We start from the raw sequence: 10,504 nt of genomic DNA, 5'->3' as shown, positions 1-10,504 counted from the left end.
TGTATTTTTGTAAAGCATCAAAATAAAAAAAGTAAAAAAAAGAAAAAAGAAAACTTTCAGCAAGGGTCTAAATGAAAGAATCTGCTTGGAATGCATTTGAATTCAGGGTGTCAAGACTTAGGCATGAAGAGTGCTACTGTTTATTTGAAAATATTCAGACTTCTGCTCATGGGACAGGAGGGTCTAAATATTGATAGAGGAGCACACTGTATTGTGGTGAAAATTAATTTATTAGTTTCAATAAAACATCAGATAAGGTCAGCGATGGGGACATATCCTTGGGTAGTAAGTTCAAAATGACAGTTGTTTTAAGGCTATCCTAATGGCATTACATCCTTTCATAAACATGTGATTTCTGATATATTCGATATTCATTGAGCATAGCAAATTTGTGTGGGTTACCCAGTAGAGAAGCATGAAAGGATCAAGCTGAACGGCTTGCTCTCTGCGCACTGTGGCTATCACCCTTTTGGGTCTAGATAGTCATGCTATACATTTTGCTTTTAAAATTCAAAGAATGAATGAAAACAACACAAGCTATAATTTCAATCACATCGAATTGTATTGACAATGCATAATCACAATTACATATACTACTCTCATATGAATTGTGAAAAAATTCAATGAAATTTGATGTTTTTAATCACATCTATGTGGCTTTTATCTTACAATTTATGGCCATAAGTTTTCATGCCCAATGCATTTCGGGCCACACGGCCCTTCGTCGGGGGCAAAACCTGAGAAGAAAACACATAAATCTTATTGTAGAAACATATACTCGTCTAACATCATGCAGTTGTGCAGTATGCCACAAATAAATCTTATACATGTAAAAACATACATAGTAAAAAAGTAGAAACAAATATATTTTCCAAAAAAACTCTGAGGAACCTGGTTATGAACATGCATGAACGAAAATAAGAATATGCATGATACCATATTAGAAATACATCCAAACATCCAGGCACAAAAGGTTAACTGTATGACCCTGAGATATGAAATAACTCACTTATTTGGCCTAAAGTGATGCCAAAGTCAGGGGATTCTGAAAGATGGTCTGTGAAAGCGTGGTAAGTCTAGACCGCGTTGGTTCAATGTACTGGAAAAATAACAAAAGAAACAGGTGAGTGCACCCGCTCAAAAACGAGTAAAAATGAACGTATGAATTAGTATCCTAAATAAACACACTCACGAGAAGCTAAACTGCAGTATCAAGGATTCGGCGAACCAGGGTGTAGTGACAATTATTCATTGACAACGCGTGTAACCGACCTGAAAGGAACAGAATAAAGCATTATTGAAACGAACAAGTTGCTGTGAATTTCATGGAACTCCACTTCACGCTGTTTTCAACTCACTTTTAAAACACACTCTTCATTTTGAGGGCCCCATGCCGTGATACTACTCTGCCATAACCTCGAACGTCAAAAAGTAACCGACGACCTGTTCTCGGTATTTTTCTTCAAACCACTATCTAAAACAGAAGGAAAACGGCCAATTTGAAATGGGTTTGCAAGCAGTAGCGCAATGCGTCCTGCCTCTGAAAAAGAACCGAATACAAGAAATACAAGAAATACCTGTGCATTTTAACAATGCGCCTCTGTCAAACCGGAATGCTACCACCATTCGACCTGTCTTCCTTAACGCGACGCAGCGCCATTAAATGACGCGCTCTGAGTGATGAAAATAAACGACGGACTACAAAGGAACCGGGGAAAACGCGATGCATGGTGCAAAGTATAGAATGGAAATAGAGAAACGCTGAGGGCGCCATGTTAGTAATTAAAGGTGTATGTGTGAAAGAAATCAAAATAGAAAGAAAAATGAAATACACATCCCTAACCATAGTATCTCATTATGACCCAGCAACATATAAACAGTAACCCTGAGTACAATGAAAAATATAACAGTACAGTTTTACTATGCTGTCTCACATTTCCTTCAGCATACAGTGACTGTGCAGTATCTTATAAAAAGCAAATGAGGTCCACACGATCATTTATCCCTTTGGGATCTTGTGTCTGTAACCTGCGAATCCAAAAAATCTCCCTCTGTAAAAGAGTCTTGGTGAGATTTTTGCCAGGTGTCGGAGTGACAATTTCGAGGATCTGGAATTTCATCTGAGCAATCGTATGTCTATGGTTCTCCCAGTGTACAGCCAGACTGCTCTTGGGATTCTTGTTTCTAATAGTACTCTTATGTTCCGAAATGCGGATTTTAATCTTTCTTTCTGTCTTACCTATATACAGAAGTCCGCATGGGCACTTGATGGCATATATGACATTGGCTGTGTTGCAGTCTGCACTTATCCTGACGGGAATTGTTTCTCCTGTGTGGGGATGTTTTACACAGTCGGTCACGATAACATTATTGCAGTGAACGCAATTTTGACATTTTCTCATGCCCTTGTGGATTTTAGTTGAAATTATAGGATGACGTTTCAACATTTCTTTTATGTTTCTTGAGCGCTTATACGCGAAAATTGGCTTGTCCCGGAACAGATCTTTGAAGTCAGTCTCATGCCTCAGTAACTCCCAATGTGTGGTGATGCTCTTTTTAATCTCATTTGAACTCGTCGAGTACTTTGAGACAAATACCTGACGTTGTTGTTGTTTTGTCATTTTCGGGATAAGTAAAGAATCACGTGATAATTTCTCAGTCTTATCCTTGGCTAATTCTAATACAGTAGAAGGATATCTCTTTGATGCGTACTTTGCTGAAATGATGTTCAGGTTACTTTGAAATGTTTCTGGTTGTGAACAGATTCTTTTGGCTCGTAACATCATAGAATAGGGTAAGTTGTTGATTAAATTCCTGGAATTAAAACTATTATACATCAAGGCTGTGTTCTTGTCCGTCGCCTTATGGTACACTTCAGTTTGTATTGTGTTATCCTCTATCCTCACCAATACATCCAAAAATGCAATCTGTTCTCGTTGTATGTTACTAGTGAATTGAATGTTCTCATCATGCAAATTCATTTGAACAATTTTTTGTTCCAGCATTTCTTTAGTGTTTCGCCAAATCAAGATGGAGTATGGATTTGCACCTTAGATGTCAAGGCTCTCTACACCTCTATCCCACATTCTGAGGGTATAGAGGCTGTGGAATGGGCCCTGTTGAAACAGGAGGAGATACCGGCAGAAAAATTTTTTTTGTTAGAACTCTTGCATTTCTGCTTACACCATAGTTATTTTAAGTGGAATGGTGATTTTTATTTACAGAACAAGGGTACCTCTATGGGTTTTTCTGGTGCACCGGCATATGCCAATACATATATGGCAAGGTATGAAGACATGTTTCTGAGGAATGACAAAGAATGGACAGATAACACAATTTTATATTGTCGTTATATCGATGATATACCGTATTTTCCGGCGTATAAGACGACTTTTTAACCCCTTAAAATGTTCTGGAAAGTCGGGGGTCGTCTTATACGCCGGGTGCCAAATTTCACTGTATGTTTTCATGCGTTTTTTACATAGCGCGCACTTTACCCGAAGGTGTCAGAGCGCTTTACAGTAGGAACAGTATTGATACAAGAGGAACAATTACAAATGAACAAATTACAAAAGCAAACGTTAAGTTACATGGATCAAAAGTGACAATAGTGAGCAACCAAAATAAATGAGGTAGCAATCAGGAATTCCTGGAGAAAAAAGTGATAAGTGTGCAGGTTACAAAAGCGTACAAAGTACGAGCCAACTATGCAGGACTGCGTTGGACTGCGCTGGAAGTGGGGGTAGTCTTATACGGCGAGTATAGCACGAAAACTAAATTTTATCAAGCAAAGTAGGGGGTCGTCTTATACGCCGGGTCGTCTTATACGCCGGAAAATACGGTATTCTTGATTTGGCGAAACACTAAAGAAATGCTGGAACAAAAAATTGTTCAAATGAATTTGCATGATGAGAACATTCAATTCACTAGTAACATACAACGAGAACAGATTGCATTTTTGGATGTATTGGTGAGGATAGAGGATAACACAATACAAACTGAAGTGTACCATAAGGCGACGGACAAGAACACGGCCTTGATGTATAATAGTTTTCATTCTAGGAATTTAATCAACAACTTACCCTATTCTATGATGTTACGAGCCAAAAGAATCTGTTCACAACCAGAAACATTTCAAAGTAACCTGAACATCATTTCAGCAAAGTACGCATCAAAGAGATATCCTTCTACTGTATTAGAATTAGCCAAGGATAAGACTGAGAAATTATCACGTGATTCTTTACTTATCCCGAAAATGACAAAACAACAACAACGTCAGGTATTTGTCTCAAAGTACTCGACGAGTTCAAATGAGATTAAAAAGAGCATCACCACACATTGGGAGTTACTGAGGCATGAGACTGACTTCAAAGATCTGTTCCGGGACAAGCCAATTTTCGCGTATAAGCGCTCAAGAAACATAAAAGAAATGTTGAAACGTCATCCTATAATTTCAACTAAAATCCACAAGGGCATGAGAAAATGTCAAAATTGCGTTCACTGCAATAATGTTATCGTGACCGACTGTGTAAAACATCCCCACACAGGAGAAACAATTCCCGTCAGGATAAGTGCAGACTGCAACACAGCCAATGTCATATATGCCATCAAGTGCCCATGCGGACTTCTGTATATAGGTAAGACAGAAAGAAAGATTAAAATCCGCATTTCGGAACATAAGAGTACTATTAGAAACAAGAATCCCAAGAGCAGTCTGGCTGTACACTGGGAGAACCATAGACATACGATTGCTCAGATGAAATTCCAGATCCTCGAAATTGTCACTCCGACACCTGGCAAAAATCTCACCAAGACTCTTTTACAGAGGGAGATTTTTTGGATTCGCAGGTTACAGACACAAGATCCCAAAGGGATAAATGATCGTGTGGACCTCATTTGCTTTTTATAAGATACTGCACAGTCACTGTATGCTGAAGGAAATGTGAGACAGCATAGTAAAACTGTACTGTTATATTTTTCATTGTACTCAGGGTTACTGTTTATATGTTGCTGGGTCATAATGAGATACTATGGTTAGGGATGTGTATTTCATTTTTCTTTCTATTTTGATTTCTTTCACACATACACCTTTCATTACTAACATGGCGCCCTCAGCGTTTCTCTATTTCCATTCTATACTTTGCACCACGCATCGCGTTTTCCCCGGTTCCTTTGTAGTCCGTCGTTTATTTTCATCACTCAGAGCGCGTCATTTAATGGCGCTGCGTCGCGTTAAGGAAGACAGGTCGAATGGTGGTAGCAGTCCGGTTTGACAGAGGCGCATTGTTAAAATGCACAGGTATTTCTTGTATTTCTTGTATTCGGTTCTTTTTCAGAGGCAGGACGCATTGCGCTACTGCTTGCAAACCCATTTCAAATTGGCCGTTTTCCTTCTGTTTTAGATAGTGGTTTGAAGAAAAATACCGAGAACAGGTCGTCGGTTACTTTTTGACGTTCGAGGTTATGGCAGAGTAGTATCACGGCATGGGGCCCTCAAAATGAAGAGTGTGTTTTAAAAGTGAGTTGAAAACAGCGTGAAGTGGAGTTCCATGAAATTCACAGCAACTTGTTCGTTTCAATAATGCTTTATTCTGTTCCTTTCAGGTCGGTTACACGCGTTGTCAATGAATAATTGTCACTACACCCTGGTTCGCCGAATCCTTGATACTGCAGTTTAGCTTCTCGTGAGTGTGTTTATTTAGGATACTAATTCATACGTTCATTTTTACTCGTTTTTGAGCGGGTGCACTCACCTGTTTCTTTTGTTATTTTTCCAGTACATTGAACCAACGCGGTCTAGACTTACCACGCTTTCACAGACCATCTTTCAGAATCCCCTGACTTTGGCATCACTTTAGGCCAAATAAGTGAGTTATTTCATATCTCAGGGTCATACAGTTAACCTTTTGTGCCTGGATGTTTGGATGTATTTCTAATATGGTATCATGCATATTCTTATTTTCGTTCATGCATGTTCATAACCAGGTTCCTCAGAGTTTTTTTGGAAAATATATTTGTTTCTACTTTTTTACTATGTATGTTTTTACATGTATAAGATTTATTTGTGGCATACTGCACAACTGCATGATGTTAGACGAGTATATGTTTCTACAATAAGATTTATGTGTTTTCTTCTCAGGTTTTGCCCCCGACGAAGGGCCGTGTGGCCCGAAATGCATTGGGCATGAAAACTTATGGCCATAAATTGTAAGATAAAAGCCACATAGATGTGATTAAAAACATCAAATTTCATTGAATTTTTTCACAATTCATATGAGAGTAGTATATGTAATTGTGATTATGCATTGTCAATACAATTCGATGTGATTGAAATTATAGCTTGTGTTGTTTTCATTCATTCTTTGAATTTTAAAAGCAAAATGTATAGCATGACTATCTAGACCCAAAAGGAAGGGTGACAGCCACAGTGTGCAGAGAGCAAGCCGTTCAGCTTGATCCTTTCATGTTTAGTTTTTTGGCGCAGCATGGGCATTGCGTCCTCCTCTGCAGCACGCTTAGAGAACAGGACAAATTAGCAATCTATTATTGAATAAATTGGAGTGCCTCTCCCATTACTAATTTTTTAATTTTTCATTTTACCCAGTAGAGAAACCACCTTTTTGATAATCAGCAAGTGCAAGACAATCTATGAATTGAGAGGAGATCTAAATAGGGCTTCTATTCATTATGTCATAATGTACGCAATCTTTCCATTTAATTCAGTCTCGTAATAGGAAGTCCAAGATTGGGTGGGCTTACTGCCATATCTCAATGTGCTCTGTTTCAATCTCTACCGTAACATGTGACCAGTGACATATATAGGGACTATAACGCATTGGGAAATTCAATCCTTAGATTCTATTGGAATCCCTTTTTTTTCAACAGTAAGTACCAGATAATTTGCCATAATTAAAACAATGGTGAAGCAAAAGAGTATTTAAACGCAATTGTCCCTTCAAACCATTCCTTGATGTCATAACGAATTTGGAATTAGTTCTGGAGTACTGAGACCTGCACTTTCAAGTAAGTTTCTACCACTAAGGTCTACTAGCTTGGTACCCATCGGGCAGTTTGTAAAGTCAGCCAATTTACAACTTATAAAGTTTTGATGAAGAGTTGGGACCATGGACTCTATTTACATTTGGACTTTACAATTTATAGATTGGAGGCTGTTGCCTCCGAGGTGGTATCAATTGTTACAACATGTACAGGACATGTGATGCCCTTTGAGGCTACTTAAAATGTTGGTAAAGGTGAATGCTTAAGCAATACATTTTGGAAAGTCCAAGATACTTGGCAGTAGCAGGAAAGGATAACATGTCTGAGTATTATTGGAAAATAATTACTTTGGTTGATCATATTGGTACATGTGCAGGCTAAACTGAATTGCTGTACATTTATACCACTAGAGTTACTTGATTGGTCCACATTTTACGGCATAGAACTTCTGAGGGAGTAAACCATACTAAACAAGCCCTTTTGAATTGCATTGATGAATCAATATTTCCCTTCTGGAATCAGCAACATAGTTTGAGTTATAATTCCAAATACGTCAGCTAATATTATCTATACAGAGAACAGATAGTGATGATGATACTTGTAAAGATTTTCATGATTAGGACGTCTTGAATTGTGATTCAGTTAGAACAAAGGAAGAACACGGGAATATGAGGGAAAACAATGATAAGTGCATGTTAGTTTTGTGGTATGATCTATGAAGAATCAACATAGACAACAAAGAAGGTATCATACCTATGTATGGCATGCAAGGGAAATCTTACAGATGATTGTCACATAAGGAGTGACAAATCTTTGTATGATATATCACAATGGAACACAGTTGTGCATTAATGTAAAACACTTTGCAGTGGCATGGATTAACATATTTAATGACCATTAAAAACCTAGGTCTCCTCATCCTAAAGACATAAAAGGGTAAGAAATATATTGTGAGGAAAGTAGCAATGCAACGAGCCAGATAAATATTGAAGTGGTTGTGTTGTTTCCAGATTATGTATCAATGCCTGCCTTTCCGACAATAGAAGAAATACTGTTAAAATCTACTGGTCCTGAAGAAGGTCGCACAAAAACTATTAAAGTCACTGAAATGTACATCAACCATTTTTTCAGTGCGCTCTAAAGACTAAGACCTCTTCTTGTGGAAGAAACTTTTATGTGCTCTATAAACCTGGAGGTAAAAGAAGGTCCTTCAATGGTGCATTTACTTTTTTGAATGAATGAGTGATATCCATATGGGAAATGAAAGTGGGGTTTGCGACCATGAATTGTGGTTTTTAATATGGGTTTATTTATGAAAATTGCAATGTATACTTCTTCTGCTACAATTTGAGATATGAAATCTATATATTTTATTTAAAAAATAAAGAAAATATGTTACATTTGCGTACCTCAATGTGGTTTGAACACGCACTCCAATATGTACTGAAGCAGTTTAGTTGTAGAGTGCTCCTGGGGTGTCATTCTCTGACAGGGCTGTAATGGTAAATACAGTATGGTAGTGGTGTTTAACTCAGTGACATCCCCCTGGGCACAGCTGAAAAACCTGCGTGAGGCAGGATAAAAGTCACTTAACATAAAAACTTTCCAATGAAGTAGTTGATGGTTCATATTAAGAATCCTTTATTCTATCATCCTAATTTGTTGATATTTTTCCAATTAAATCAATTGATTCTTGTTGAATCTGTACATCCATATATACATACCTCCCTATGCATTTCGGGCACGTCGCCCTTCGTCAGGGGAAGTATTTGTAGGAGCGTAAGCGTAAATGCCTTAATGGTCAACAACAAAAATAGGCATAAAGTGTCCCCACACCAATAAATCTGCGGTCACCTTTTAATTAGAAGTGACAAGAGTGTGAATAATCATGCAATAATACTGCATGTGAGCAACACGTCTAAATGGAACAATATAAATAATAAAAGTGAGACTGTGGTGGTTAAGCGCAACGAAAAATTTGTTGGCAACATGCTTGCCTTCTATTGAATCGGTGGAAAGTTTTTTGTTAAGCGACTTTTATCCTGCCTCACACAGGTTTTTCAGCTGTACCCAGGGGGATGTCGCTGAGTTAAGTGCCACTACCATGCTACATTTGCATATGTGACAATAGGGATCATTGGCGGATGAATTTCCAGTAAGAAGCAATACAGGTTGGGCAGGAAATTTTTGTGTTATATGCAGAGGTCAGATAAATCAAGAAGAGAGACTGGTAAAAGATTTTACTTTCTGATTTAGTCTTAGAAATGGCAGTCTACATTTTTCACCGGGGCAAGGTCCAAGGTTGAGACCCATGAGGGCTCCTTCAAGACAGATATTTCATTGTCTAATAGCTCAAGCCATTGGATTTGAGACCAAAATCTCTGAGCAGAGCAAACAGAATTTCATAGCCACCAAGGTCTCTTTAATTGGGTGGAAACATTTTCTCCCCCACCCCAGTCCAAGGGTTTACTTTTGAGTTTAATCACCAGTTCTCTGTCCTGCTGGTTCTAGGAAGATTCTGGAAATGAATGGGGGCAGATTGTGTCAGCCCTGGTAGGAATTAGCAAGCCCAAAAAAGTGTTAAGGCTGCCTTCCGATCTGCCATCTGTCCTGCACCCCTCCCTGAGGGATAATCCTAGTAGTGTGGCCAGTAGGTATCACCACCTTGTTCTCCCTGAGCTCAAGGGCAGCCTATTGTCTTCTTAGCTAGGATCATTATCTGTCCCAGCCAAGGATGTGTATTCTTGCACTGAAGGTGTGAAGAGAAGCAGAGCTAGTTCTATCTCAGGAATCTTAAAGTAAATTTTTGAAAGTTTGAAAGTTCAGTTTCCAATAAAATTATCAAAATGTGTTTTTTATCATAAAATCAGATTTAGAAAACAAGAGAAAAAGAACCTTTACTGGCTTTTCTAACATTTTCCAAAGGGAAGGTAACCTTCGGTCATTCCGAATCGGTTCCAACCGGCATTCCGAGTCAGTCAGAGTCAAATCGTACAGCTCTATAGTTCTTTGTCACTACCTAAAGCTACACCTAGTCAATAGATTATTATTGTTATAACGAGGATTCAAAATTGAGTTACTTAGTACAAAGAATCTAACCAAACCTTCATAAAGGATACAGGATGTCTTTTTTCAAATGCATGTGAAACTCAGTATTTTAAGCTTGAAGGCTATCTTATTTGCTCATTAAATCCCAATGTGGATCATAAATGGTACTGAATAATGCTCATTTATTCCCCATCTGGATTCCAATGGTACTGAATAATCAGGAGGAGAGCATTATTACATCACTCTATTCAGAATAAGTAGTTGACCATCGAAATATCATTGATTGTAGGATCAGATGACTTTTATACCAAAGACTAAGGAGTGTCAATTGGCAGGTCTGTGTTCTAGGGTGTGTGTGTCTCAGACAGCTAATCATTGTAAATAAAGGAAGCATGAAGGAAATACAGTAGTTGTCACTGTAAATAAATGACCTCTTCAGGCACTCCCTTTTTAGGCT

General features: G+C 38.2%; 2 long non-coding RNA genes across 2 annotated transcripts; one reads left to right on the top strand and one right to left on the bottom strand.

Moving 5' to 3' along the window:
• Positions 1 to 637: 637 nt before the first annotated feature.
• Positions 638 to 1,613, bottom strand: LOC144824720 (uncharacterized). Its single transcript, XR_013609078.1, has 5 exons — positions 1,578 to 1,613; positions 1,359 to 1,474; positions 1,193 to 1,272; positions 1,010 to 1,099; positions 638 to 737 (listed from the first exon to the last, which is right to left on the bottom strand). It is a non-coding gene; the product is annotated as an uncharacterized LOC144824720 (long non-coding RNA).
• A 3,627-nt stretch (positions 1,614 to 5,240) lies between these two features.
• On the top strand, positions 5,241 to 6,239 carry LOC144824719 (uncharacterized). Its single transcript, XR_013609077.1, has 5 exons — positions 5,241 to 5,299; positions 5,403 to 5,518; positions 5,605 to 5,684; positions 5,778 to 5,867; positions 6,140 to 6,239. It is a non-coding gene; the product is annotated as an uncharacterized LOC144824719 (long non-coding RNA).
• Positions 6,240 to 10,504: the final 4,265 nt, after the last annotated feature.

The sequence above is a fragment of the Lissotriton helveticus genome, chromosome 3_1 (genome assembly GCF_964261635.1).
Source record: "Lissotriton helveticus chromosome 3_1, aLisHel1.1, whole genome shotgun sequence".
NCBI classification, from domain to species: Eukaryota; Metazoa; Chordata; class Amphibia; order Caudata; family Salamandridae; genus Lissotriton; species Lissotriton helveticus.
The sequence above is the reverse complement of the archived record's forward strand: the minus strand, read 5'-3'. Positions and strand labels throughout refer to the sequence as shown.